The sequence below is a fragment of the Argiope bruennichi genome, chromosome 9 (assembly GCF_947563725.1).
Source record: "Argiope bruennichi chromosome 9, qqArgBrue1.1, whole genome shotgun sequence".
In the NCBI taxonomy this organism is placed as follows: Eukaryota; Metazoa; Arthropoda; class Arachnida; order Araneae; family Araneidae; genus Argiope; species Argiope bruennichi.
Genome location: NC_079159.1, coordinates 37,964,019 through 37,989,808, shown reverse-complemented (window position 1 = coordinate 37,989,808; position 25,790 = coordinate 37,964,019). Strand labels below are relative to the sequence as shown.

General features: G+C 37.7%; 47 non-coding genes across 47 annotated transcripts; all 47 read right to left on the bottom strand.

Annotated features, from left to right (window-relative positions):
- Positions 1-343: 343 nt before the first annotated feature.
- Trnat-ugu (transfer RNA threonine (anticodon UGU)) lies at positions 344-416 on the bottom strand. Its single transcript has one exon. It is a non-coding gene; the product is annotated as a tRNA-Thr (tRNA).
- A 5,465-nt stretch (positions 417-5,881) lies between these two features.
- Trnat-ugu (transfer RNA threonine (anticodon UGU)) lies at positions 5,882-5,954 on the bottom strand. The gene has a single exon. It is a non-coding gene; the product is annotated as a tRNA-Thr (tRNA).
- A 364-nt stretch (positions 5,955-6,318) lies between these two features.
- Trnat-ugu (transfer RNA threonine (anticodon UGU)) lies at positions 6,319-6,391 on the bottom strand. The gene has a single exon. It is a non-coding gene; the product is annotated as a tRNA-Thr (tRNA).
- Positions 6,392-6,753: 362 nt separating this feature from the next.
- Trnat-ugu (transfer RNA threonine (anticodon UGU)) lies at positions 6,754-6,826 on the bottom strand. Its single transcript has one exon. It is a non-coding gene; the product is annotated as a tRNA-Thr (tRNA).
- A 362-nt stretch (positions 6,827-7,188) lies between these two features.
- Trnat-ugu (transfer RNA threonine (anticodon UGU)) lies at positions 7,189-7,261 on the bottom strand. The gene has a single exon. It is a non-coding gene; the product is annotated as a tRNA-Thr (tRNA).
- A 364-nt stretch (positions 7,262-7,625) lies between these two features.
- On the bottom strand, positions 7,626-7,698 carry Trnat-ugu (transfer RNA threonine (anticodon UGU)). The gene has a single exon. It is a non-coding gene; the product is annotated as a tRNA-Thr (tRNA).
- Positions 7,699-8,060: 362 nt separating this feature from the next.
- Positions 8,061-8,133, bottom strand: Trnat-ugu (transfer RNA threonine (anticodon UGU)). Its single transcript has one exon. It is a non-coding gene; the product is annotated as a tRNA-Thr (tRNA).
- Positions 8,134-8,494: 361 nt separating this feature from the next.
- On the bottom strand, positions 8,495-8,567 carry Trnat-ugu (transfer RNA threonine (anticodon UGU)). The gene has a single exon. It is a non-coding gene; the product is annotated as a tRNA-Thr (tRNA).
- Positions 8,568-8,931: 364 nt separating this feature from the next.
- On the bottom strand, positions 8,932-9,004 carry Trnat-ugu (transfer RNA threonine (anticodon UGU)). The gene has a single exon. It is a non-coding gene; the product is annotated as a tRNA-Thr (tRNA).
- A 364-nt stretch (positions 9,005-9,368) lies between these two features.
- On the bottom strand, positions 9,369-9,441 carry Trnat-ugu (transfer RNA threonine (anticodon UGU)). Its single transcript has one exon. It is a non-coding gene; the product is annotated as a tRNA-Thr (tRNA).
- A 361-nt stretch (positions 9,442-9,802) lies between these two features.
- On the bottom strand, positions 9,803-9,875 carry Trnat-ugu (transfer RNA threonine (anticodon UGU)). The gene has a single exon. It is a non-coding gene; the product is annotated as a tRNA-Thr (tRNA).
- A 364-nt stretch (positions 9,876-10,239) lies between these two features.
- Trnat-ugu (transfer RNA threonine (anticodon UGU)) lies at positions 10,240-10,312 on the bottom strand. The gene has a single exon. It is a non-coding gene; the product is annotated as a tRNA-Thr (tRNA).
- Positions 10,313-10,674: 362 nt separating this feature from the next.
- Trnat-ugu (transfer RNA threonine (anticodon UGU)) lies at positions 10,675-10,747 on the bottom strand. Its single transcript has one exon. It is a non-coding gene; the product is annotated as a tRNA-Thr (tRNA).
- A 362-nt stretch (positions 10,748-11,109) lies between these two features.
- Positions 11,110-11,182, bottom strand: Trnat-ugu (transfer RNA threonine (anticodon UGU)). Its single transcript has one exon. It is a non-coding gene; the product is annotated as a tRNA-Thr (tRNA).
- A 362-nt stretch (positions 11,183-11,544) lies between these two features.
- Positions 11,545-11,617, bottom strand: Trnat-ugu (transfer RNA threonine (anticodon UGU)). Its single transcript has one exon. It is a non-coding gene; the product is annotated as a tRNA-Thr (tRNA).
- Positions 11,618-11,981: 364 nt separating this feature from the next.
- Positions 11,982-12,054, bottom strand: Trnat-ugu (transfer RNA threonine (anticodon UGU)). The gene has a single exon. It is a non-coding gene; the product is annotated as a tRNA-Thr (tRNA).
- Positions 12,055-12,416: 362 nt separating this feature from the next.
- Trnat-ugu (transfer RNA threonine (anticodon UGU)) lies at positions 12,417-12,489 on the bottom strand. The gene has a single exon. It is a non-coding gene; the product is annotated as a tRNA-Thr (tRNA).
- Positions 12,490-12,851: 362 nt separating this feature from the next.
- On the bottom strand, positions 12,852-12,924 carry Trnat-ugu (transfer RNA threonine (anticodon UGU)). Its single transcript has one exon. It is a non-coding gene; the product is annotated as a tRNA-Thr (tRNA).
- Positions 12,925-13,288: 364 nt separating this feature from the next.
- On the bottom strand, positions 13,289-13,361 carry Trnat-ugu (transfer RNA threonine (anticodon UGU)). Its single transcript has one exon. It is a non-coding gene; the product is annotated as a tRNA-Thr (tRNA).
- Positions 13,362-13,723: 362 nt separating this feature from the next.
- On the bottom strand, positions 13,724-13,796 carry Trnat-ugu (transfer RNA threonine (anticodon UGU)). Its single transcript has one exon. It is a non-coding gene; the product is annotated as a tRNA-Thr (tRNA).
- A 364-nt stretch (positions 13,797-14,160) lies between these two features.
- On the bottom strand, positions 14,161-14,233 carry Trnat-ugu (transfer RNA threonine (anticodon UGU)). The gene has a single exon. It is a non-coding gene; the product is annotated as a tRNA-Thr (tRNA).
- Positions 14,234-14,595: 362 nt separating this feature from the next.
- Positions 14,596-14,668, bottom strand: Trnat-ugu (transfer RNA threonine (anticodon UGU)). The gene has a single exon. It is a non-coding gene; the product is annotated as a tRNA-Thr (tRNA).
- Positions 14,669-15,030: 362 nt separating this feature from the next.
- Positions 15,031-15,103, bottom strand: Trnat-ugu (transfer RNA threonine (anticodon UGU)). Its single transcript has one exon. It is a non-coding gene; the product is annotated as a tRNA-Thr (tRNA).
- Positions 15,104-15,468: 365 nt separating this feature from the next.
- On the bottom strand, positions 15,469-15,541 carry Trnat-ugu (transfer RNA threonine (anticodon UGU)). Its single transcript has one exon. It is a non-coding gene; the product is annotated as a tRNA-Thr (tRNA).
- A 362-nt stretch (positions 15,542-15,903) lies between these two features.
- On the bottom strand, positions 15,904-15,976 carry Trnat-ugu (transfer RNA threonine (anticodon UGU)). Its single transcript has one exon. It is a non-coding gene; the product is annotated as a tRNA-Thr (tRNA).
- Positions 15,977-16,338: 362 nt separating this feature from the next.
- On the bottom strand, positions 16,339-16,411 carry Trnat-ugu (transfer RNA threonine (anticodon UGU)). The gene has a single exon. It is a non-coding gene; the product is annotated as a tRNA-Thr (tRNA).
- A 364-nt stretch (positions 16,412-16,775) lies between these two features.
- On the bottom strand, positions 16,776-16,848 carry Trnat-ugu (transfer RNA threonine (anticodon UGU)). The gene has a single exon. It is a non-coding gene; the product is annotated as a tRNA-Thr (tRNA).
- A 364-nt stretch (positions 16,849-17,212) lies between these two features.
- Trnat-ugu (transfer RNA threonine (anticodon UGU)) lies at positions 17,213-17,285 on the bottom strand. Its single transcript has one exon. It is a non-coding gene; the product is annotated as a tRNA-Thr (tRNA).
- A 362-nt stretch (positions 17,286-17,647) lies between these two features.
- Positions 17,648-17,720, bottom strand: Trnat-ugu (transfer RNA threonine (anticodon UGU)). The gene has a single exon. It is a non-coding gene; the product is annotated as a tRNA-Thr (tRNA).
- A 362-nt stretch (positions 17,721-18,082) lies between these two features.
- Trnat-ugu (transfer RNA threonine (anticodon UGU)) lies at positions 18,083-18,155 on the bottom strand. The gene has a single exon. It is a non-coding gene; the product is annotated as a tRNA-Thr (tRNA).
- Positions 18,156-18,520: 365 nt separating this feature from the next.
- Positions 18,521-18,593, bottom strand: Trnat-ugu (transfer RNA threonine (anticodon UGU)). The gene has a single exon. It is a non-coding gene; the product is annotated as a tRNA-Thr (tRNA).
- Positions 18,594-18,957: 364 nt separating this feature from the next.
- Trnat-ugu (transfer RNA threonine (anticodon UGU)) lies at positions 18,958-19,030 on the bottom strand. Its single transcript has one exon. It is a non-coding gene; the product is annotated as a tRNA-Thr (tRNA).
- Positions 19,031-19,392: 362 nt separating this feature from the next.
- Trnat-ugu (transfer RNA threonine (anticodon UGU)) lies at positions 19,393-19,465 on the bottom strand. Its single transcript has one exon. It is a non-coding gene; the product is annotated as a tRNA-Thr (tRNA).
- Positions 19,466-19,827: 362 nt separating this feature from the next.
- On the bottom strand, positions 19,828-19,900 carry Trnat-ugu (transfer RNA threonine (anticodon UGU)). Its single transcript has one exon. It is a non-coding gene; the product is annotated as a tRNA-Thr (tRNA).
- A 362-nt stretch (positions 19,901-20,262) lies between these two features.
- Trnat-ugu (transfer RNA threonine (anticodon UGU)) lies at positions 20,263-20,335 on the bottom strand. The gene has a single exon. It is a non-coding gene; the product is annotated as a tRNA-Thr (tRNA).
- Positions 20,336-20,700: 365 nt separating this feature from the next.
- On the bottom strand, positions 20,701-20,773 carry Trnat-ugu (transfer RNA threonine (anticodon UGU)). Its single transcript has one exon. It is a non-coding gene; the product is annotated as a tRNA-Thr (tRNA).
- Positions 20,774-21,135: 362 nt separating this feature from the next.
- Positions 21,136-21,208, bottom strand: Trnat-ugu (transfer RNA threonine (anticodon UGU)). Its single transcript has one exon. It is a non-coding gene; the product is annotated as a tRNA-Thr (tRNA).
- Positions 21,209-21,570: 362 nt separating this feature from the next.
- On the bottom strand, positions 21,571-21,643 carry Trnat-ugu (transfer RNA threonine (anticodon UGU)). The gene has a single exon. It is a non-coding gene; the product is annotated as a tRNA-Thr (tRNA).
- A 364-nt stretch (positions 21,644-22,007) lies between these two features.
- Positions 22,008-22,080, bottom strand: Trnat-ugu (transfer RNA threonine (anticodon UGU)). The gene has a single exon. It is a non-coding gene; the product is annotated as a tRNA-Thr (tRNA).
- A 364-nt stretch (positions 22,081-22,444) lies between these two features.
- On the bottom strand, positions 22,445-22,517 carry Trnat-ugu (transfer RNA threonine (anticodon UGU)). The gene has a single exon. It is a non-coding gene; the product is annotated as a tRNA-Thr (tRNA).
- Positions 22,518-22,879: 362 nt separating this feature from the next.
- Positions 22,880-22,952, bottom strand: Trnat-ugu (transfer RNA threonine (anticodon UGU)). Its single transcript has one exon. It is a non-coding gene; the product is annotated as a tRNA-Thr (tRNA).
- A 364-nt stretch (positions 22,953-23,316) lies between these two features.
- Trnat-ugu (transfer RNA threonine (anticodon UGU)) lies at positions 23,317-23,389 on the bottom strand. Its single transcript has one exon. It is a non-coding gene; the product is annotated as a tRNA-Thr (tRNA).
- Positions 23,390-23,751: 362 nt separating this feature from the next.
- On the bottom strand, positions 23,752-23,824 carry Trnat-ugu (transfer RNA threonine (anticodon UGU)). The gene has a single exon. It is a non-coding gene; the product is annotated as a tRNA-Thr (tRNA).
- A 362-nt stretch (positions 23,825-24,186) lies between these two features.
- Positions 24,187-24,259, bottom strand: Trnat-ugu (transfer RNA threonine (anticodon UGU)). Its single transcript has one exon. It is a non-coding gene; the product is annotated as a tRNA-Thr (tRNA).
- Positions 24,260-24,621: 362 nt separating this feature from the next.
- Positions 24,622-24,694, bottom strand: Trnat-ugu (transfer RNA threonine (anticodon UGU)). The gene has a single exon. It is a non-coding gene; the product is annotated as a tRNA-Thr (tRNA).
- A 362-nt stretch (positions 24,695-25,056) lies between these two features.
- Trnat-ugu (transfer RNA threonine (anticodon UGU)) lies at positions 25,057-25,129 on the bottom strand. Its single transcript has one exon. It is a non-coding gene; the product is annotated as a tRNA-Thr (tRNA).
- Positions 25,130-25,491: 362 nt separating this feature from the next.
- Trnat-ugu (transfer RNA threonine (anticodon UGU)) lies at positions 25,492-25,564 on the bottom strand. Its single transcript has one exon. It is a non-coding gene; the product is annotated as a tRNA-Thr (tRNA).
- Between the last annotated feature and the right edge of the window lie 226 nt (positions 25,565-25,790).

Below are 25,790 nucleotides of genomic sequence, written 5' to 3'. Positions count from 1 at the left end.
GTCGAAATATGCTTTAAGTATTACCCAAAGAGTAAGAAAAAGTGGTTTGCTCAGACCATTCATCCACCAATGAGAACTTTACTGATGATGGCTTGCTTGCTATACCAGTTCCCGAACCACTCTTCTATGGCTGCTTGCAAGGAAGGCAATAAAGTCAAAATAATTTCAAGTATTATGCAAACAGAAGAAAAATATACAACCGCAATTTTTGAAGCAAAATTTTGTTTCACGAGACCATTGATAGACCACTGAGCTATAAAAACTTGTGGTTTTTAAAAGCAAGTCGATAGATGTGTAAATACAATTCATAGAAAGAAGCAAAAATTCTCCTTACGAGTCATTCAGCCACCAGTGAGGATTGAACTCTCGACCCCTGGTTTACAAGACCAGTGCTCTAACCACTGAGCTATGATGGCTTGTGGAAGCGTGAAGAATTTTCGAAATATGCGTAAAATATTACGCAAAGAGTAAAACAAAAGTTGTTTGCATAGACCGTTCATCCACCAGTGAGAATTTACCTGATGAGGGCTTGTTTGCTATATCAGTTCCCGAAGCACTCTTCTATGGCTGCTTGCAAGGAAGGCAATAAAGTCAAAATAATTTCAAGTATTATGCAAACAGAAGAAAAATATACAACCGCAATTTTTGAAGCAAAATTTTGTTTCTCGAGACCATTGATAGACCACTGAGCTATAAAAACTTGTGCTTATTAAAAGCAAGTCGATAGATGTGTAAATACAATTCATAGAAAGAAGCAAAAATTCGCCTTACGAGTCATTCAGCCACCAGTGAGGATTGAACTCACGACTGTTGAAAATGTATTAATATTTTATTTTATTTATTTGTTTATTTTAGAATGGCAACGTTATTTAAGAAATATTTTTTGCTGTCTCATTTTGTAGATGGCAACTTGTAGATCAATCCCAAGATGGAATAAACAAAGTTTGAATTTTTTACCGGTGGGATATCGTTTTTCTATTTTAATATAAAAAGCGAAAGAAAACGGTGTTTTTTCTTAGGCAGCTTTAACATTTTTTGGCGTCCGCGACAGGATTTTCTCGAAACAAAATAAATCAAGATGTTTCAAGCAATAAAAGGTTTTAAAAAAGAAGATCTGAAATACGTTGCGTCTGAAATTGGAGAAGACGTATCAGAAAATATTACGATAGTTGGATTAAAAGATCTTATTTTAAAAAGTTGTGAATATAAGAATGATCCAGAATTCGTTCAAGAACTTTTAAGTAATGTTATTTCGGAAAGGAAATTAAAAGAAGAAACCGAAAAAGAAGATAAAAGATTGCAGCTTGAAGCTGAAAAGGAAGATAGAAGATTGCAGCTTGAAGCTGAAAAGGAAGATAGAAGATTGCAGCTTGAAGCTGAAAAGGAAGATAGAAGATTGCAGCTTGAAGCTGAAAAGGAAGATAGAAGATTGCAGCTTGAAGCTGAAAAGGAAGATAGAAGATTGCAGCTTGAAATTGAAAAAGAAATAGAATTGGCAAGAATACAATCTCAAAATAGAGGTCAGTCATTTTCTGCTAATTCTACTGCTGATTTAAATAATTATAAGAGAAAGTTTACACTGCCTAGATTAGAATTTAGACAATTTGGCGACGATATTAAAGATTGGCTCCCATTTTGGAGTCAATTTGAGCAAATACATAAAGATGAGGATATCGCACCAGAAGACAAATTTCAGTACCTAGTTCAAGCAACAATTTCTGGTTCTCGTGCTAGAGAGGTTGTTGAAAGTTTTCCGCCAACTGGCGCCAACTATCAAAAGGCTATTGATGGTTTAAAATCGCGTTTTGGTAGAGAAGATATTTTAGTGGAAGTATATGTGAGAGAATTATTAAAATTAATTATTTCTGTGCAAACAAAAGAAACATTTTCATTAACTTCTTTGTATGATAAGCTTGAATCATATTTACGAGCATTAGAAACATTAGGTGTAACCACAGATAAATGTGCATCCATTTTGTATCCTATGGTTGAATCGTGTTTCCCAGCTGAATTTTTAAAGGCTTGGAATCGTAGTAATATTTCCAGTATTAACTCTGACGCGAAAGGAAGATTGGATAATTTGATGCAATTTTTGAAAACGGAAGTTGAAGGAGAAGAAAGAATATGTTTGGCTGTAGCCGGTTTCGGTTTAGGAAAGGGCCAAGAATACAGACCTTTGAAAAAGAAACAATATAGCTCGGAGAATTTGAGAAATAAAGTACCTACAGCTATAGGTTTGTTAACGACTGCTGCAGATAAATATGTAAAGAAATCTTGCGTTTTTTGCGGTGGTAAGCATTCAAGTTCAGATTGCTTTACGGCTCAAAAAATGACTCTATCGGAAAGACAAAAAATAGTCAAGGAAAAACGATGCTGCTTTGCATGTTTATCGCCATTTCACGCAGTTAAAAGATGCCGAGCAGTTTTAAAATGCCTGATATGTTCTAAAAAACATTTTCCTATAATGTGTGATGTGCTTGATTCGCAAAAGATGTCTGTAGAGGGAAAAGAAGATAAACCCGCACTAGATGTTAATATGGCTAATTTTAATAAACACAGCCCTAAGATATTTCTTCAAACTCTCAAAGCTAAAGTGGTATCGGATAATAAACAGAAAATTGTGAGGTTACTTTTTGATTCTGCATCACATAAATCTTACATTTTGAAAAGTGTAGCTGAAGAAATGAATTATACACCCGTTCGATGTGAAAAATTGGTACATTCTCTTTTTGGTGGCGTTATCACTAATGAATTTAAACATAATTGTTATAAAGTAAAATTGAGAAATTTGATTGGAGATTTCGGCTGTAATTTTGAAGTTCTGGATCAATCTATCATTTGTGACAATATTAGACCGGTTTTTAAAGGTCCCTGGATAAAAGAATTAGAGGAAAATCAGATTAATCTAACTGATATTAGCGATACTTGTGAAGGCATTGATATTCTAATTGGAGCTGACGTTATGGGGAAAATGTTAACTGGCAAAAGAAAAGTCTTATCTTCAGGTCTTGTCGCTGTAGAAACTTTCTTAGGATGGACCTTAATGGGTAAGGTACCACAGGAAGAATCTTCGGAAGAAAACCTGGCTTTAACAGTGCTGTCCTTATTTGTAAATGAAGCTGAAATCACAAATTTATGGAAATTAGATTCAATCGGAATCAATGATCCTGTTGAGAAAAAATCTAAGAACGAGATTGATCTTCGGACCAAGGAGCATTTTTTAGAAACGGTAACAATTAATAAAAATGGTCGATATGAGGTTTGTTTACCATGGTCTGATGATAAGTCACCTTTGCCCGACAACTTGGATTTGGCGAGGAAAAGGCTCGACTACACTACCTCAAAACTTATAGCTATGAATATGTATGAGAAATATGAAAATATTCTTCTAAATTGGTTAGATGAAGACATAATCGAGGAAGTTCCTACCAACGAAATGAACTCTTATGGTAATTATTTACCTCACCGTGCAGTGATAAAACTAAGCAGCAGCACTACTCCAATTCGTCCGGTGTTTGACGCTTCAGCGAGATTAGCAAATTATCCATCTTTGAATCAGTGCTTGGAATGTGGTCCTAATCTCATTGAGCTTATTCCAAATATTCTTCTTCGATTCAGAGAGGGACAGCTTGGCGTTATAGCTGACATCAGGAAAGCTTTTCTGCAAATTAGTATTCGTAAAGAGGATAGAGACTTCCTTCGGTTTTTGTGGTGGGAAAATAAAGAAGAAAAGAGATTAAAAACCCTACAAGTATTTAAAGACGATCTTGGCATCATCCGTTTGAAAACTAAAATTATTTATCGCAAGGACAGTGAAGATTTTCTTAAACCTATTGTTCTTCCTCCGAATCATGAAGTGGTAAAGCGGTTAATCTATAATGCTCACGTTAAGAACTGTCATGCTGGAGTCCAGATACTATTGAATGCACTTAGAGAAAAGTACTGGATCCTAAATGGAAGAAAAGCGGTGAAACATGTGGTGGCCAATTGCATTACGTGTAAAAGATATAGCTCAAAGAACATAGAAGTTATAAGTCCCCCCCCCTTCCAGAAAATAGAGTAAAGGATGCTGCGGTGTTTCAGATAACTGGCGTTGATATGGCTGGACCTTTATTCCTTAAAGACAAGAAGAGCTGGGTTCTGATTTTTACTTGTGCAGTGTACAGAGCAGTTCATTTCGAGCTTGTTACTGCTGCATCGACTGATGTTTTTTTAATGGCCTTTAGGAGATTTGTTTCTCGCAGAGGAAGATGCACAACAATATACTGCGATAATGGCTCCAATTTTGTTGGAGCAGCCAACTATTTAAAACAACTGGATTGGAACCGCATCCAAAAATATGGAGCAATAAACTCTATTGACTGGAAGTTTAATCCTCCAACTGCTGCCTGGTGGGGCGGATGGTGGGAGAGATTAATTAGAATTTTAAAAGATCTTTTGAAGAAAGTGTTAGGACAGGCACGTCTCAATTATGAGGAGATGATAACGGTTTTGGCAGACTGCGAGCGTGTAATCAACTCAAGACCTCTAACTTACATTTGCGAAGAGGAAGCTATAAAACCAATTTCTCCATCGATGTTCATACAAGATGTGCATGAATGCAATCTTCCTGATATAGATGCTGTAGAGCAAAATTCTGTGAGCAATAGATTCAAATACAGACAAGCAGTGCTTAAAGACTTAAGAAATCGCTTCAGATCTGAGTATTTGGGTGCTCTCATACAGCGGAGAAATAAAAAATCAAGAAAATGTACAGTTACTGTTGGTGACATTGTTATGGTGGGAGCAGATAATAAAAAGAGACTTGTCTGGCCTTTAGGTCGTATCACAGAAATCATACCAGGTAAAGATGGACATGTACGACTTGTTCGAGTGCAAACTTCACAGCAGAATTTCCTGCGACCAATTCAAAGAATATATCCATTAGAGTTAACATCCTCTGATGACTTCTCCACTTCGATGACACCAGATGATTTGAATAAGTCAAATGACATCACCAAAACTTCTGACAGTACTTCTGGCAACGAGATGAAATTTAGTAGAGCCGGAAGAAGAATTAAATTGCCAGAGAGACTGAACTTGTGATTTATTTTGTTTTTGATTGGACATTTTCACATTAATTTTCATTTTTATATTTAAATATTAATTGAAAATTTGTAAAACGTTGCCATTTATTGAATCTCTTAACTGTGTTTAACTAATAGTATTATATTTTGATTATTATTTATAATCAAAAGGTGGGAGGATGTTGAAAATGTATTAATATTTTATTTTATTTATTTGTTTATTTTAGAATGGCAACGTTATTTAAGAAATATTTTTTGCTGTCTCATTTTGTAGATGGCAACTTGTAGATCAATCCCAAGATGGAATAAACAAAGTTTGAATTTTTTACCGGTGGGATATCGTTTTTCTATTTTAATATAAAAAGCGAAAGAAAACGGTGTTTTTTCTTAGGCAGCTTTAACAACGACCCCTATTTTACAAGACCAGTGCTCTAACCACTGAGCTATGATGGCTTGTGAGAGCGTGAAAAACGTCGAAATATGCTTTAAGTATTACCCAAAGAGTAAGAAAAAGTGGTTTGCTCAGACCATTCATCCACCAATGAGAACTTTACTGATGATGGCTTGCTTGCTATACCAGTTCCCGAACCACTCTTCTATGGCTGCTTGCAAGGAAGGCAATAAAGTCAAAATAATTTCAAGTATTATGCAAACAGAAGAAAAATATACAACCGCAATTTTTGAAGCAAAATTTTGGTTCACGAGACCATTGATAGACCACTGAGCTATAAAAACTTGTGCTTATTAAAAGCAAGTCGATAGATGTGTAAATACAATTCATAGAAAGAAGCAAAAAATCTCCTTACGAGTCTTTCAGCCACCAGTGAGGATTGAACTCAAGACCCCTGGTTTACAAGACCAGTACTCTAACCACTGAGCTATGATGGCTTGTGGAAGCGTGAAGATTTTTCGAAATATGCGTAAAATATTACGCAAAGAGTAAAACAAAAGTTGTTTGCACAGACCGTTCATCCACCAGTGAGAATTTAACTGATGAGGGCTTGTTTGCTATATCAGTTCCCGAAGCACTCTTCTATGGCTGCTTGCAAGGAAGGCAATAAAGTCAAAATAATTTCAAGTATTATGCAAACAGAAGAAAAATATACAACCGCAATTTTTGAAGCAAACTTTTGTTTCACGAGACCATTGATAGACCACTGAGCTATAAAAACTTGTGCTTATTAAAAGCAAGTCGATAGATGTGTAAATACAATTCATAGAAAGAAGCAAAAATTCTCCTTACGAGTCTTTCAGCCACCAGTGAGGATTGAACTCACGACCCCTGGTTTACAAGACCAGTGCTCTAACCACTGAGCTATGATGGCTTGTGCGAGCGTGAAAAACGTCGAAATATGCTTTAAGTATTACCCAAAGAGTAAGAAAAAGTGGTTTGCTCAGACCATTCATCCACCAATGAGAACTTTACTGATGATGGCTTGCTTGCTATACCAGTTCCCGAACCACTCTTCTATGGCTGCTTGCAAGGAAGGCAATAAAGTCAAAATAATTTCAAGTATTATGCAAACAGAAGAAAAATATACAACCGCAATTTTTGAAGCAAAATTTTGTTTCACGAGACCATTGATAGACCACTGAGCTATAAAAACTTGTGCTTATTAAAAGCAAGTCGATAGATGTGTAAATACAATTCATAGAAAGAAGCAAAAATTGTCCTTACGAGTCATTCAGCCACCAGTGAGGATTGAACTCACGACCCCTGGTTTACAAGACCAGTGCTCTAACCACTGAGCTATGATGCCTTGTGCGAGCGTGAAAAACGTCGAAATATGCTTTAAGTATTACCCAAAGAGTAAGAAAAAGTGGTTTGCTCAGACCATTCATCCACCAATGAGAACTTTACTGATGATGGCTTGCTTGATATACCAGTTCCCGAACCACTCTTCTATGGCTGCTTGCAAGGAAGGCAATAAAGTCAAAATAATTTCAAGTATTATGCAAACAGAAGAAAAATATACAACCGCAATTTTTGAAGCAAAATTTTGGTTCACGAGACCATTGATAGACCACTGAGCTATAAAAACTTGTGCTTATTAAAAGCAAGTCGATAGATGTGTAAATACAATTCATAGAAAGAAGCAAAAAATCTCCTTACGAGTCTTTCAGCCACCAGTGAGGATTGAACTCAAGACCCCTGGTTTACAAGACCAGTACTCTAACCACTGAGTTATGATGGCTTGTGGAAGCGTGAAGAATTTTCGAAATATGCGTAAAATATTACGCAAAGAGTAAAACAAAAGTTGTTTGCACAGACCGTTCATCCACCAGTGAGAATTTAACTGATGAGGGCTTGTTTGCTATATCAGTTCCCGAAGCACTCTTCTATGGCTGCTTGCAAGGAAGGCAATAAAGTCAAAATAATTTCAAGTATTATGCAAACAGAAGAAAAATATACAACCGCAATTTTTGAAGCAAACTTTTGTTTCACGAGACCATTGATAGACCACTGAGCTATAAAAACTTGTGCTTATTAAAAGCAAGTCGATAGATGTGTAAATACAATTCATAGAAAGAAGCAAAAATTCTCCTTACGAGTCTTTCAGCCACCAGTGAGGATTGAACTCACGACCCCTGGTTTACAAGACCAGTGCTCTAACCACTGAGCTATGATGGCTTGTGCGAGCGTGAAAAACGTCGAAATATGCTTTAAGTATTACCCAAAGAGTAAGAAAAAGTGGTTTGCTCAGACCATTCATCCACCAATGAGAACTTTACTGATGATGGCTTGCTTGCTATACCAGTTCCCGAACCACTCTTCTATGGCTGCTTGCAAGGAAGGCAATAAAGTCAAAATAATTTCAAGTATTATGCAAACAGAAGAAAAATATACAACCGCAATTTTTGAAGCAAAATTTTGTTTCACGAGACCATTGATAGACCACTGAGCTATAAAAACTTGTGCTTAATAAAAGCAAGTCGATAGATGTGTAAATACAATTCATAGAAAGAAGCAAAAATTGTCCTTACGAGTCATTCAGCCACCAGTGAGGATTGAACTCACGACCCCTGGTTTACAAGACCAGTGCTCTAACCACTGAGCTATGATGCCTTGTGCGAGCGTGAAAAACGTCGAAATATGCTTTAAGTATTACCCAAAGAGTAGAAAAAGTGGTTTGCTCAGACCATTCATCCACCAATGAGAACTTTACTGATGATGGCTTGCTTGCTATACCAGTTCCCGAACCACTCTTCTATGGCTGCTTGCAAGGAAGGCAATAAAGTCAAAATAATTTCAAGTATTATGCAAACAGAAGAAAAATATACAACCGCAATTTTTGAAGCAAACTTTTGTTTCACGGGACCATTGATAGACCACTGAGCTATAAAAACTTGTGCTTATTAAAAGCAAGTCGATAGATGTGTAAATACAATTCATAGAAAGAAGCAAAAAATCTCCTTACGAGTCTTTCAGCCACCAGTGAGGATTGAACTCACGACCCCTGGTTTACAAGACCAGTGCTCTAACCACTGAGCTATGATGGCTTGTGGAAGCGTGAAGAATTTTCGAAATATGCGTAAAATATTACGCAAAGAGTAAAACAAAAGTTGTTTGCACAGACCGTTCATCCACCAATGAGAACTTTACTGATGATGGCTTGCTTGCTATACCAGTTCCCGAACCACTCTTCTATGGCTGCTTGCAAGGAAGGCAATAAAGTCAAAATAATTTCAAGTATTATGCAAACAGAAGAAAAATATACAACCGCAATTTTTGAAGCAAAATTTTGGTTCACGAGACCATTGATAGACCACTGAGCTATAAAAACTTGTGCTTATTAAAGGCAAGTCGATAGATGTGTAAATACAATTCATAGAAAGAAGCAAAAAATCTCCTTACGAGTCTTTCAGCCACCAGTGAGGATTGAACTCAAGACCCCTGGTTTACAAGACCAGTACTCTAACCACTGAGCTATGATGGCTTGTGGAAGCGTGAAGAATTTTCGAAATATGCGTAAAATATTACGCAAAGAGTAAAACAAAAGTTGTTTGCACAGACCGTTCATCCACCAGTGAGAATTTAACTGATGAGGGCTTGTTTGCTATATCAGTTCCCGAAGCACTCTTCTATGGCTGCTTGCAAGGAAGGCAATAAAGTCAAAATAATTTCAAGTATTATGCAAACAGAAGAAAAATATACAACCGCAATTTTTGAAGCAAACTTTTGTTTCACGAGACCATTGATAGACCACTGAGCTATAAAAACTTGTGCTTATTAAAAGCAAGTCGATGGATGTGTAAATACAATTCATAGAAAGAAGCAAAAATTCTCCTTACGAGTCTTTCAGCCACCAGTGAGGATTGAACTCACGACCCCTGGTTTACAAGACCAGTGCTCTAACCACTGAGCTATGATGGCTTGTGCGAGCGTGAAAAACGTCGAAATATGCTTTAAGTATTACCCAAAGAGTAAGAAAAAGTGGTTTCTCAGACCATTCATCCACCAATGAGAACTTTACTGATGATGGCTTGCTTGCTATACCAGTTCCCGAACCACTCTTCTATGGCTGCTTGCAAGGAAGGCAATAAAGTCAAAATAATTTCAAGTATTATGCAAACAGAAGAAAAATATACAACCGCAATTTTTGAAGCAAAATTTTGGTTCACGAGACCATTGATAGACCACTGAGCTATAAAAACTTGTGCTTATTAAAAGCAAGTCGATAGATGTGTAAATACAATTTATAGAAAGAAGCAAAAAATCTCCTTACGAGTCTTTCAGCCACCAGTGAGGATTGAACTCAAGACCCCTGGTTTACAAGACCAGTACCCTAACCACTGAGCTATGATGGCTTGTGGAAGCGTGAAGAATTTTCGAAATATGTGTAAAATATTACGCAAAGAGTAAAACAAAAGTTATTTGCACAGACCGTTCATCCACCAGTGAGAATTTAACTGATGAGGGCTTGTTTGCTATATCAGTTCCCGAAGCACTCTTCTATGGCTGCTTGCAAGGAAGGCAATAAAGTCAAAATAATTTCAAGTATTATGCAAACAGAAGAAAAATATACAACCGCAATTTTTGAAGCAAACTTTTGTTTCACGAGACCATTGATAGACCACTGAGCTATAAAAACTTGTGCTTATTAAAAGCAAGTCGATGGATGTGTAAATACAATTCATAGAAAGAAGCAAAAATTCTCCTTACGAGTCTTTCAGCCACCAGTGAGGATTGAACTCACGACCCCTGGTTTACAAGACCAGTGCTCTAACCACTGAGCTATGATGGCTTGAGCGAGCGTGAAAAACGTCGAAATATGCTTTAAGTATTACCCAAAGAGTAAGAAAAAGTGGTTTGCTCAGACCATTCATCCACCAATGAGAACTTTACTGATGATGGCTTGCTTGCTATACCAGTTCCCGAACCACTCTTCTATGGCTGCTTGCAAGGAAGGCAATAAAGTCAAAATAATTTCAAGTATTATGCAAACAGAAGAAAAATATACAACCGCAATTTTTGAAGCAAAATTTTGTTTCACGAGACCATTGATAGACCACTGAGCTATAAAAACTTGTGCTTAATAAAAGCAAGTCGATAGATGTGTAAATACAATTCATAGAAAGAAGCAAAAATTGTCCTTACGAGTCATTCAGCCACCAGTGAGGATTGAACTCACGACCCCTGGTTTACAAGACCAGTGCTCTAACCACTGAGCTATGATGCCTTGTGCGAGCGTGAAAAACGTCGAAATATGCTTTAAGTATTACCCAAAGAGTAAGAAAAAGTGGTTTGCTCAGACCATTCATCCACCAATGAGAACTTTACTGATGATGGCTTGCTTGCTATACCAGTTCCCGAACCACTCTTCTATGGCTGCTTGCAAGGAAGGCAATAAAGTCAAAATAATTTCAAGTATTATGCAAACAGAAGAAAAATATACAACCGCAATTTTTGAAGCAAACTTTTGTTTCACGGGACCATTGATAGACCACTGAGCTATAAAAACTTGTGCTTATTAAAAGCAAGTCGATAGATGTGTAAATACAATTCATAGAAAGAAGCAAAAATTCTCCTTACGAGTCTTTCAGCCACCAGTGAGGATTGAACTCACGACCCCTGGTTTACAAGACCAGTGCTCTAACCACTGAGCTATGATGGCTTGTGCGAGCGTGAAAAACGTCGAAATATGCTTTAAGTATTACCCAAAGAGTAAGAAAAAGTGGTTTGCTCAGACCATTCATCCACCAATGAGAACTTTACTGATGATGGCTTGCTTGCTATACCAGTTCCCGAACCACTCTTCTATGGCTGCTTGCAAGGAAGGCAATAAAGTCAAAATAATTTCAAGTATTATGCAAACAGAAGAAAAATATACAACCGAAATATTTGAAGCAAAATTTTGGTTCACGAGACCATTGATAGACCACTGAGCTATAAAAACTTGTGCTTATTAAAAGCAAGTCGATAGATGTGTAAATACAATTCATAGAAAGAAGCAAAAAATCTCCTTACGAGTCTTTCAGCCACCAGTGAGGATTGAACTCAAGACCCCTGGTTTACAAGACCAGTACTCTAACCACTGAGCTATGATGGCTTGTGGAAGCGTGAAGAATTTTCGAAATATGCGTAAAATATTACGCAAAGAGTAAAACAAAAGTTGTTTGCACAGACCGTTCATCCACCAGTGAGAATTTAACTGATGAGGGCTTGTTTGCTATATCAGTTCCCGAAGCACTCTTCTATGGCTGCTTGCAAGGAAGGCAATAAAGTCAAAATAATTTCAAGTATTATGCAAACAGAAGAAAAATATACAACCGCAATTTTTGAAGCAAACTTTTGTTTCACGAGACCATTGATAGACCACTGAGCTATAAAAACTTGTGCTTATTAAAAGCAAGTCGATGGATGTGTAAATACAATTCATAGAAAGAAGCAAAAATTCTCCTTACGAGTCTTTCAGCCACCAGTGAGGATTGAACTCACGACCCCTGGTTTACAAGACCAGTGCTCTAACCACTGAGCTATGATGGCTTGTGCGAGCGTGAAAAACGTCGAAATATGCTTTAAGTATTACCCAAAGAGTAAGAAAAAGTGGTTTGCTCAGACCATTCATCCACCAATGAGAACTTTACTGATGATGGCTTGCTTGCTATACCAGTTCCCGAACCACTCTTCTATGGCTGCTTGCAAGGAAGGCAATAAAGTCAAAATAATTTCAAGTATTATGCAAACAGAAGAAAAATATACAACCGCAATTTTTGAAGCAAAATTTTGTTTCACGAGACCATTGATAGACCACTGAGCTATAAAAACTTGTGCTTAATAAAAGCAAGTCGATAGATGTGTAAATACAATTCATAGAAAGAAGCAAAAATTGTCCTTACGAGTCATTCAGCCACCAGTGTGGATTGAACTCACGACCCCTGGTTTACAAGACCAGTGCTCTAACCACTGAGCTATGATGCCTTGTGCGAGCGTGAAAAACGTCGAAATATGCTTTAAGTATTACCCAAAGAGTAAGAAAAAGTGGTTTGCTCAGACCATTCATCCACCAATGAGAACTTTACTGATGATGGCTTGCTTGCTATACCAGTTCCCGAACCACTCTTCTATGGCTGCTTGCAAGGAAGGCAATAAAGTCAAAATAATTTCAAGTATTATGCAAACAGAAGAAAAATATACAACCGCAATTTTTGAAGCAAACTTTTGTTTCACGGGACCATTGATAGACCACTGAGCTATAAAAACTTGTGCTTATTAAAAGCAAGTCGATAGATGTGTAAATACAATTCATAGAAAGAAGCAAAAAATCTCCTTACGAGTCTTTCAGCCACCAGTGAGGATTGAACTCACGACCCCTGGTTTACAAGACCAGTGCTCTAACCACTGAGCTATGATGGCTTGTGGAAGCGTGAAGAATTTTCGAAATATGCGTAAAATATTACGCAAAGAGTAAAACAAAAGTTGTTTGCACAGACCGTTCATCCACCAGAGAGAATTTAACTGATGACGGCTTGTTTGCTATATCAGTTCCCGAAGCACTCTTCTATGGCTGCTTGCAAGGAAGGCAATAAAGTCAAAATAATTTCAAGTATTATGCAAACAGAAGAAAAATATACAACCGCAATTTTTGAAGCAAAATTTTGTTTCACGAGACCATTGATAGACCACTGAGCTATAAAAACTTGTGCTTATTAAAAGCAAGTCGATAGATGTGTAAATACAATTCATAGAAAGAAGCAAAAATTGTCCTTACGAGTCATTCAGCCACCAGTGAGGATTGAACTCACGACCCCTGGTTTACAAGACCAGTGCTCTAACCACTGAGCTATGATGCCTTGTGCGAGCGTGAAAAACGTCGAAATATGCTTTAAGTATTACCCAAAGAGTAAGAAAAAGTGGTTTGCTCAGACCATTCATCCACCAATGAGAACTTTACTGATGATGGCTTGCTTGCTATACCAGTTCCCGAACCACTCTTCTATGGCTGCTTGCAAGGAAGGCAATAAAGTCAAAATAATTTCAAGTATTATGCAAACAGAAGAAAAATATACAACCGCAATTTTTGAAGCAAAATTTTGTTTCACGAGACCATTGATAGACCACTGAGCTATAAAAACTTGTGCTTATTAAAAGCAAGTCGATAGATGTGTAAATACAATTCATAGAAAGAAGCAAAAAATCTCCTTACGAGTCTTTCAGCCACCAGTGAGGATTGAACTCACGACCCCTGGTTTACAAGACCAGTGCTCTAACCACTGAGCTATGATGGCTTGTGGAAGCGTGAAGAATTTTCGAAATATGCGTAAAATATTACGCAAAGAGTAAAACAAAAGTTGTTTGCACAGACCGTTCATCCACCAGAGAGAATTTAACTGATGACGGCTTGTTTGCTATATCAGTTCCCGAAGCACTCTTCTATGGCTGCTTGCAAGGAAGGCAATAAAGTCAAAATAATTTCAAGTATTATGCAAACAGAAGAAAAATATACAACCGCAATTTTTGAAGCAAAATTTTGTTTCACGAGACCATTGATAGACCACTGAGCTATAAAAACTTGTACTTATTAAAAGCAAGTCGATAGATGTGTAAATACAATTCATAGAAAGAAGCAAAAATTCTCCTTACGAGTCATTCAGCCACCAGTGAGGATTGAACTCACGACCCCTGGTTTACAAGACCAGTGCTCTAACCACTGAGCTATGATGGCTTGCGCGAGCGTGAAAAACGTCGAAATATGCTTTAAGTATTACCCAAAGAGTAAGAAAAAGTGGTTTGCTCAGACCATTCATCCACCAATGAAAACTTTACTGATGATGGCTTGCTTGCTATACCAGTTCCCGAACCACTCTTCTATGGCTGCTTGCAAGGAAGGCAATAAAGTCAAAATAATTTCAAGTATTATGCAAACAGAAGAAAAATATACAACCGCAATTTTTGAAGCAAAATTTTGTTTCACGAGACCATTGATAGACCACTGAGCTATAAAAACTTGTGCTTATTAAAAGCAAGTCGATAGATGTGTAAATACAATTCATAGAAAGAAGCAAAAAATCTCCTTACGAGTCATTCAGCCACCAGTGAGGATTGAACTCACGACCCCTGGTTTACAAGACCAGTGCTCTAACCACTGAGCTATGATGGCTTGTGCGAGCGTGAAAAACGTCGAAATATGCTTTAAGTATTACCCAAAGAGTAAGAAAAAGTGGTTTGCTCAGACCATTCATCCACCAATGAGAACTTTACTGATGATGGCTTGCTTGCTATACCAGTTCCCGAACCACTCTTCTATGGCTGCTTGCAAGGAAGGCAATAAAGTCAAAATAATTTCAAGTATTATGCAAACAGAAGAAAAATATACAACCGCAATTTTTGAAGCAAACTTTTGTTTCACAAGACCATTGATAGACCACTGAGCTATAAAAACTTGTGCTTATTAAAAGCAAGTCGATAGATGTGTAAATACAATTCATAGAAAGAAGCAAAAAATCTTCTTACGAGTCTTTCAGCCACCAGTGAGGATTGAACTCACGACCCCTGGTTTACAAGACCAGTGCTCTAACCACTGAGCTATGATGGCTTGTGGAAGCGTTGAAGAATTTTCGAAATATGCGTAAAATATTACGCAAAGAGTAAAACAAAAGTTGTTTGCACAGACCGTTCATCCACCAGTGAGAATTTAACTGATGACGGCTTGTTTGCTATATCAGTTCCCGAAGCACTCTTCTATGGCTGCTTGCAAGGAAGGCAATAAAGTCAAAATAATTTCAAGTATTATGCAAACAGAAGAAAAATATACAACCGCAATTTTTGAAGCAAAATTTTGTTTCACGAGACCATTGATAGACCACTGAGCTATAAAAACTTGTGCTTATTAAAAGCAAGTCGATAGATGTGTAAATACAATTCATAGAAAGAAGCAAAAATTCTCCTTACGAGTCATTCAGCCACCAGTGAGGATTGAACTCACGACCCCTGGTTTACAAGTGCAGTGCTCTAACCACTGAGCTATGATGGCTTGCGCGAGCGTGAAAAACGTCGAAATATGCTTTAAGTATTACCCAAAGAGTAAGAAAAAGTGGTTTGCTCAGACCATTCATCCACCAATGAAAACTTTACTGATGATGGCTTGCTTGCTATACCAGTTCCCGAACCACTCTTCTATGGCTGCTTGCAAGGAAGGCAATAAAGTCAAAATAATTTCAAGTATTATGCAAACAGAAGAAAAATATACAACCGCAATTTTTGAAGCAAACTTTTGTTTCACGAGACCATTGATAGACCACTGAGCTATAAAAACTTGTGCTTATTAAAAGCAAGTCGATAGATGAGTAAATACAATTCATAGAAAGAAGCAAAAATTCTCCTTACGAGTCTTTCAGCCACTAGTGAGGATTGAACTCACGACCCTTGGTTTACAAGACCAGTGCTCTAACCACTGAGCTATGATGGCTTGTGCGAGCGTGAAAAACGTCGAAATATGCTTTAAGTATTACCCAAAGAGTAAGAAAAAGTGGTTTGCTCAGACCGTTTTTCCACCAATGAGAACTTTACTGATGATGGCTTGCTTGCTATACCAGTTCCCGAACCACTCTTCTATGGCTGCTTGCGAGGAAGGCAATAAAGTCAAAATAATTTCAAGTATTATGCAAACAGAAGAAAAATATACAACCGCAATTTTTGAAGCAAAATTTTGTTTCACGAGACCATTGATAGACCACTGAGCTATAAAAAATTGTGGTTTTTAAAAGCAAGTCGATAGATGTGTAAATACAATTCATAGAAAGAAGCAAAAATTCTCCTTACGAGTCATTCAGCCACCAGTGAGGATTGAACTCACGACCCCTGGTTCACAAGACCAGTGCTCTAACCACTGAGCTATGATGGCTTGTGGAAGCGTGAAGAATTTTCGAAATATGCGTTAAATATTACGCAAAGAGTAAAACAAAAGTTGTTTGCATAGACCGTTCATCCACCAGTGAGAATTTACCTGATGAGGGCTTGTTTGCTATATCAGTTCCCGAAGCACTCTTCTATGGCTGCTTGCAAGGAAGGCAATAAAGTCAAAATAATTTCAAGTATTATGCAAACAGAAGAAAAATATACAACCGCAATTTTTGAAGCAAAATTTTGTTTCTCGAGACCATTGATAGACCACTGAGCTATAAAAACTTGTGCTTATTAAAAGCAAGTCGATAGATGTGTAAATACAATTCATAGAAAGAAGCAAAAATTCTCCTCACGAGTCATTCAGCCACCAGTGAGGATTGAACTCACGACCCCTGGTTTACAAGACCAGTGCTCTAACCACTGAGCTATGATGGCTTGTGGAAGCGTGAAGAATTTTCGAAATATGCGTAAAATATTACGCAAAGAGTAAAACAAAAGTTGTTTGCACAGACCGTTCATCCACCAGTGAGAATTTACCTGATGAGGGCTTGTTTGCTATATCAGTTCCTGAAGCACTCTTCTATGGCTGCTTGCAAGGAAGGCAATAAAGTCAAAATAATTTCAAGTATTATGCAAACAGAAGAAAAATATACAACCGCAATTTTTGAAGCAAAATTTTGTTTCTCGAGACCATTGATAGACCACTGAGCTATAAAAACTTGTGCTTACTAAAAGCAAGTCGATACATGTGTAAATACAATTCATAAAAAGAAGCAAAAATTCTCCTTACGAGTCATTCAGCCACCAGTGAGGATTGAACTCACGACCCCTGGTTTACAAGCCCAGTGCTCTAACCACTGAGCTATGATGGCTTGTGCGAGCGCGAAAAACGTCGAAATATGCTTTAAGTATTACCCAAAGAGTAAGAAAAAGTGGTTTGCTCAGACCATTCATCCACCAATGAGAACATTACTGATGATGGTTTGCTTGCTATACCAGTTCCCGAACCACTCTTCTATGGCTGCTTGCAAGGAAGGCAATAAAGTCAAAATAATTTCAAGTATTATGCAAACAGAATAAAAATATACAACCGCAATTTTTGAAGCAAAATTTTGTTTCTCGAGACCATTGTTAGACCACTGAGCCTTAAAAACTTGTGCTTATTAAAAGCAAGTCGATAGATGTGTAAATACAATTCATAGAAAGAAGCAAAAATTCTCCTTACGAGTCTTTCAGCCACCAGTGAGGATTGAACTCACGACCCCTGGTTTACAAGACCAGTGCTCTAACCACTGAGCTATGATGGCTTGTGCGAGCGTGAAAAACGTCGAAATATGCTTTAATTATTACCCAAAGAGTAAGAAAAAGTAGTTTGCTCAGACCATTCATCCACCAATGAGAACTTTACTGATGATGGCTTGCTTGCTATACCAGTTCCCGAACCACTCTTCTATGGCTGCTTGCAAGGAAGGCAATAAAGTCAAAATAATTTCAAGTATTATGCAAACAGAAGAAAAATATACAACCGCAATTTTTGAAGCAAACTTTTGTTTCACAAGACCATTGATAGACCACTGAGCTATAAAAACTTGTGCTTATTAAAAGCAAGTCGATAGATGTGTAAATACAATTCATAGAAAGAAGCAAAAAATCTTCTTACGAGTCTTTCAGCCACCAGTGAGGATTGAACTCACGACCCCTGGTTTACAAGACCAGTGCTCTAACCACTGAGCTATGATGGCTTGTGGAAGCGTTGAAGAATTTTCGAAATATGCGTAAAATATTACGCAAAGAGTAAAACAAAAGTTGTTTGCACAGACCGTTCATCCACCAGTGAGAATTTAACTGATGACGGCTTGTTTGCTATATCAGTTCCCGAAGCACTCTTCTATGGCTGCTTGCAAGGAAGGCAATAAAGTCAAAATAATTTCAAGTATTATGCAAACAGAAGAAAAATATACAACCGCAATTTTTGAAGCAAAATTTTGTTTCTCGAGACCATTGATAGACCACTGAGCTATAAAAACTTGTGCTTATTAAAAGCAAGTCGATAGATGTGTAAATACAATTCATAGAAAGAAGCAAAAATTCTCCTCACGAGTCATTCAGCCACCAGTGAGGATTGAACTCACGACCCCTGGTTTACAAGACCAGTGCTCTAACCACTGAGCTATGATGGCTTGTGGAAGCGTGAAGAATTTTCGAAATATGCGTAAAATATTACGCAAAGAGTAAAACAAAAGTTGTTTGCACAGACCGTTCATCCACCAGTGAGAATTTACCTGATGAGGGCTTGTTTGCTATATCAGTTCCTGAAGCACTCTTCTATGGCTGCTTGCAAGGAAGGCAATAAAGTCAAAATAATTTCAAGTATTATGCAAACAGAAGAAAAATATACAACCGCAATTTTTGAAGCAAAATTTTGTTTCTCGAGACCATTGATAGACCACTGAGCTATAAAAACTTGTGCTTACTAAAAGCAAGTCGATACATGTGTAAATACAATTCATAAAAAGAAGCAAAAATTCTCCTTACGAGTCATTCAGCCACCAGTGAGGATTGAACTCACGACCCCTGGTTTACAAGCCCAGTGCTCTAACCACTGAGCTATGATGGCTTGTGCGAGCGCGAAAAACGTCGAAATATGCTTTAAGTATTACCCAAAGAGTAAGAAAAAGTGGTTTGCTCAGACCATTCATCCACCAATGAGAACATTACTGATGATGGTTTGCTTGCTATACCAGTTCCCGAACCACTCTTCTATGGCTGCTTGCAAGGAAGGCAATAAAGTCAAAATAATTTCAAGTATTATGCAAACAGAATAAAAATATACAACCGCAATTTTTGAAGCAAAATTTTGTTTCTCGAGACCATTGTTAGACCACTGAGCCTTAAAAACTTGTGCTTATTAAAAGCAAGTCGATAGATGTGTAAATACAATTCATAGAAAGAAGCAAAAATTCTCCTTACGAGTCTTTCAGCCACCAGTGAGGATTGAACTCACGACCCCTGGTTTACAAGACCAGTGCTCTAACCACTGAGCTATGATGGCTTGTGCGAGCGTGAAAAACGTCGAAATATGCTTTAATTATTACCCAAAGAGTAAGAAAAAGTAGTTTGCTCAGACCATTCATCCACCAATGAGAACTTTACTGATGATGGCTTGCTTGCTATACCAGTTCCCGAACCACTCTTCTATGGCTGCTTGCAAGGAAGGCAATAAAGTCAAAATAATTTCAAGTATTATGCAAACAGAAGAAAAATATACAACCACAATTTTTGAAGCAAAATTTTGTTTCTCGAGACCATTGATAGACCACTGAGCTATAAAAACTTGTGCTTATTAAAGGCAAGTCGATAGATGTGTAAATACAATTCATAGAAAGAAGCAAAAAATCTCCTTACGAGTCATTCAGCCACCAGTGAGGATTGAACTCACGACCCCTGGTTTACAAGACCAGTGCTCTAACCACTGAGCTATGATGGCTTGTGCGAGCGTGAAAAACGTCGAAATATGCTTTAAGTATTACCCAAAGAGTAAGAAAAAGTGGTTTGCTCAGACCATTCATCCACCAATGAGAACTTTACTGATGATGGCTTGCTTGCTATACCAGTTCCCGAACCACTCTTCTATGGCTGCTTGCAAGGAAGGCAATAAAGTCAAAATAATTTCAAGTATTATGCAAACAGAAGAAAAATATACAACCGCAATTTTTGAAGCAAACTTTTGTTTCACAAGACCATTGATAGACCACTGAGCTATAAAAACTTGTGCTTATTAAAAGCAAGTCGATAGATGTGTAAATACAATTCATAGAAAGAAGCAAAAAATCTTCTTACGAGTCTTTCAGCCACCAGTGAGGATTGAACTCACGACCCCTGGTTTACAAGACCAGTGCTCTAACCACTGAGCTATGATGGCTTGTGGAAGCGTTGAAGAATTTTCGAAATATGCGTAAAATATTACGCAAAGAGTAAAACAAAAGTTGTTTGCACAGACCGTTCATCCACCAGTGAGAATTTAACTGATGACGGCTTGTTTGCTATATCAGTTCCCGAAGCACTCTTCTATGGCTGCTTGCAAGGAAGGCAATAAAGTCAAAATAATTTCAAGTATTATGCAAACAGAAGAAAAATATACAACCGCAATTTTTGAAGCAAAATTTTGTTTCACGAGACCATTGATAGACCACTGAGCTATAAAAACTTGTGCTTATTAAAAGCAAGTCGATAGATGTGTAAATACAATTCATAGAAAGAAGCAAAAATTCTCCTTACGAGTCATTCAGCCACCAGTGAGGATTGAACTCACGACCCCTGGTTTACAAGTGCAGTGCTCTAACCACTGAGCTATGATGGCTTGCGCGAGCGTGAAAAACGTCGAAATATGCTTTAAGTATTACCCAAAGAGTAAGAAAAAGTGGTTTGCTCAGACCATTCATCCACCAATGAAAACTTTACTGATGATGGCTTGCTTGCTATACCAGTTCCCGAACCACTCTTCTATGGCTGCTTGCAAGGAAGGCAATAAAGTCAAAATAATTTCAAGTATTATGCAAACAGAAGAAAAATATACAACCGCAATTTTTGAAGCAAACTTTTGTTTCACGAGACCATTGATAGACCACTGAGCTATAAAAACTTGTGCTTATTAAAAGCAAGTCGATAGATGAGTAAATACAATTCATAGAAAGAAGCAAAAATTCTCCTTACGAGTCTTTCAGCCACTAGTGAGGATTGAACTCACGACCCTTGGTTTACAAGACCAGTGCTCTAACCACTGAGCTATGATGGCTTGTGCGAGCGTGAAAAACGTCGAAATATGCTTTAAGTATTACCCAAAGAGTAAGAAAAAGTGGTTTGCTCAGACCGTTTTTCCACCAATGAGAACTTTACTGATGATGGCTTGCTTGCTATACCAGTTCCCGAACCACTCTTCTATGGCTGCTTGCGAGGAAGGCAATAAAGTCAAAATAATTTCAAGTATTATGCAAACAGAAGAAAAATATACAACCGCAATTTTTGAAGCAAAATTTTGTTTCACGAGACCATTGATAGACCACTGAGCTATAAAAAATTGTGGTTTTTAAAAGCAAGTCGATAGATGTGTAAATACAATTCATAGAAAGAAGCAAAAATTCTCCTTACGAGTCATTCAGCCACCAGTGAGGATTGAACTCACGACCCCTGGTTCACAAGACCAGTGCTCTAACCACTGAGCTATGATGGCTTGTGGAAGCGTGAAGAATTTTCGAAATATGCGTTAAATATTACGCAAAGAGTAAAACAAAAGTTGTTTGCATAGACCGTTCATCCACCAGTGAGAATTTACCTGATGAGGGCTTGTTTGCTATATCAGTTCCCGAAGCACTCTTCTATGGCTGCTTGCAAGGAAGGCAATAAAGTCAAAATAATTTCAAGTATTATGCAAACAGAAGAAAAATATACAACCGCAATTTTTGAAGCAAAATTTTGTTTCTCGAGACCATTGATAGACCACTGAGCTATAAAAACTTGTGCTTATTAAAAGCAAGTCGATAGATGTGTAAATACAATTCATAGAAAGAAGCAAAAATTCTCCTCACGAGTCATTCAGCCACCAGTGAGGATTGAACTCACGACCCCTGGTTTACAAGACCAGTGCTCTAACCACTGAGCTATGATGGCTTGTGGAAGCGTGAAGAATTTTCGAAATATGCGTAAAATATTACGCAAAGAGTAAAACAAAAGTTGTTTGCACAGACCGTTCATCCACCAGTGAGAATTTACCTGATGAGGGCTTGTTTGCTATATCAGTTCCTGAAGCACTCTTCTATGGCTGCTTGCAAGGAAGGCAATAAAGTCAAAATAATTTCAAGTATTATGCAAACAGAAGAAAAATATACAACCGCAATTTTTGAAGCAAAATTTTGTTTCTCGAGACCATTGATAGACCACTGAGCTATAAAAACTTGTGCTTACTAAAAGCCAGTCGATACATGTGTAAATACAATTCATAAAAAGAAGCAAAAATTCTCCTTACGAGTCATTCAGCCACCAGTGAGGATTGAACTCACGACCCCTGGTTTACAAGCCCAGTGCTCTAACCACTGAGCTATGATGGCTTGTGCGAGCGTGAAAAACGTCGAAATATGCTTTAAGTATTACCCAAAGAGTAAGAAAAAGTGGTTTGCTCAGACCGTTTTTCCACCAATGAGAACTTTACTGATGATGGCTTGCTTGCTATACCAGTTCCCGAACCACTCTTCTATGGCTGCTTGCGAGGAAGGCAATAAAGTCAAAATAATTTCAAGTATTATGCAAACAGAAGAAAAATATACAACCGCAATTTTTGAAGCAAAATTTTGTTTCACGAGACCATTGATAGACCACTGAGCTATAAAAAATTGTGGTTTTTAAAAGCAAGTCGATAGATGTGTAAATACAATTCATAGAAAGAAGCAAAAATTCTCCTTACGAGTCATTCAGCCACCAGTGAGGATTGAACTCACGACCCCTGGTTCACAAGACCAGTGCTCTAACCACTGAGCTATGATGGCTTGTGGAAGCGTGAAGAATTTTCGAAATATGCGTTAAATATTACGCAAAGAGTAAAACAGAAGTTGTTTGCATAGACCGTTCATCCACCAGTGAGAATTTACCTGATGAGGGCTTGTTTGCTATATCAGTTCCTGAAGCACTCTTCTATGGCTGCTTGCAAGGAAGGCAATAAAGTCAAAATAATTTCAAGTATTATGCAAACAGAAGAAAAATATACAACCGCAATTTTTGAAGCAAAATTTTGTTTCTCGAGACCATTGATAGACCACTGAGCTATAAAAACTTGTGCTTACTAAAAGCAAGTCGATACATGTGTAAATACAATTCATAAAAAGAAGCAAAAATTCTCCTTACGAGTCATTCAGCCACCAGTGAGGATTGAACTCACGACCCCTGGTTTACAAGCCCAGTGCTCTAGCCACTGAGCTATGATGGCTTGTGCGAGCGCGAAAAACGTCGAAATATGCTTTAAGTATTACCCAAAGAGTAAGAAAAAGTGGTTTGCTCAGACCATTCATCCACCAATGAGAACATTACTGATGATGGTTTGCTTGCTATACCAGTTCCCGAACCACTCTTCTATGGCTGCTTGCAAGGAAGGCAATAAAGTCAAAATAATTTCAAGTATTATGCAAACAGAATAAAAATATACAACCGCAATTTTTGAAGCAAAATTTTGTTTCTCGAGACCATTGTTAGACCACTGAGCCTTAAAAACTTGTGCTTATTAAAAGCAAGTCGATAGATGTGTAAATACAATTCATAGAAAGAAGCAAAAATTCTCCTTACGAGTCTTTCAGCCACCAGTGAGGATTGAACTCACGACCCCTGGTTTACAAGACCAGTGCTCTAACCACTGAGCTATGATGGCTTGTGCGAGCGTGAAAAACGTCGAAATATGCTTTAATTATTACCCAAAGAGTAAGAAAAAGTAGTTTGCTCAGACCATTCATCCACCAATGAGAACTTTACTGATGATGGCTTGCTTGCTATACCAGTTCCCGAACCACTCTTCTATGGCTGCTTGCAAGGAAGGCAATAAAGTCAAAATAATTTCAAGTATTATGCAAACAGAAGAAAAATATACAACCACAATTTTTGAAGCAAAATTTTGTTTCTCGAGACCATTGATAGACCACTGAGCTATAAAAACTTGTGCTTATTAAAGGCAAGTCGATAGATGTGTAAATACAATTCATAGAAAGAAGCAAAGATTCTCCTTACGAGTCATTCAGCCACCAGTGAGGATTGAACTCACGACCCCTGGTTTACAAGACCAGTGCTCTAACCACTGAGCTATGATGGCTTGTGCGAGCGTGAAAAACGTCGAAATATGCTTTAAGTATTACCCAAGGAGTAAGAAAAAGTGGTTTGCTCAGACCATTCATCCACCAATGAGAACTTTACTGATGATGGCTTGCTTGCTATACCAGTTCCCGAACCACTCTTCTATGGCTGCTTGCAAGGAAGGCAATAAAGTCAAAATAATTTCAAGTATTATGCAAACAGAAGAAAAATATACAACCGCAATTTTTGAAGCAAAATTTTGTTTCACGAGACCATTGATAGACCACTGAGCTATAAAAACTTGTGCTTATTAAAGGCAAGACGATAGATGTGTAAATACAATTCATAGAAAGAAGCAAAAATTCTCCTTACGAGTCTTTCAGCCACCAGTGAGGATTGAACTCACGACCCCTGGTTTACAAGACCAGTGCTCTAACCACTGAGCTATGATGGCTTATGCGAGCGTGAAAAACGTCGAAATATGCTTTAAGTATTACCCAAAGAGTAAGAAAAAGTGGTTTGCTCAGACCATTCATCCACCAATGAGAACATTACTGATGATGGTTTGCTTGCTATACCAGTTCCCGAACCACTCTTCTATGGCTGCTTGCAAGGAAGGCAATAAAGTCAAAATAATTTCAAGTATTATGCAAACAGAAGAAAAATATACAACCGCAATTTTTGAAGCAAAATTTTGTTTCTCGAGACCATTGATAGACCACTGAGCTATAAAAACTTGTGCTTATTAAAAGCAAGTCGATAGATGTGTAAATACAATTCATAGAAAGAAGCAAAAATTCTCCTTACGAGTCTTTCAGCCACCAGTGAGGATTGAACTCACGACCCCTGGTTTACAAGACCAGTGCTCTAACCACTGAGCTATGATGGCTTATGCGAGCGTGAAAAACGTCGAAATATGCTTTAAGTATTACCCAAAGAGTAAGAAAAAGTGGTTTGCTCAGACCATTCATCCACCAATGAGAACATTACTGATGATGGTTTGCTTGCTATACCAGTTCCCGAACCACTCTTCTATGGCTGCTTGCAAGGAAGGCAATAAAGTCAAAATAATTTCAAGTATTATGCAAACAGAAGAAAAATATACAACCACAATTTTTGAAGCAAAATTTTGTTTCACGAGACCATTGATAGACCACTGAGCTATAAAAACTTGTGCTTATTAAAAGCAAGTCGATAGATGTGTAAATACAATTCATAGAAAGAAGCAAAAATTCTCCTTACGAGTCTTTCAGCCACCAGTGAGGATTGAACTCACGACCCCTGGTTTACAAGACCAGTGCTCTAACCACTGAGCTATGATATCTTGTGCGAGCGTGAAAAACGTCGAAATATGCTTTAAGTATTACCCAAGGAGTAAGAAAAAGTGGTTTGCTCAGACCATTCATCCACCAATGAGAACTTTACTGATGAAGGCTTGCTTGCTATACCAGTTCCCGAACCACTCTTCTATGGCTGCTTGCAAGGAAGGCAATAAAGTCAAAATAATTTCAAGTATTATGCAAACAGAAGAAAAATATACAACCGCAATT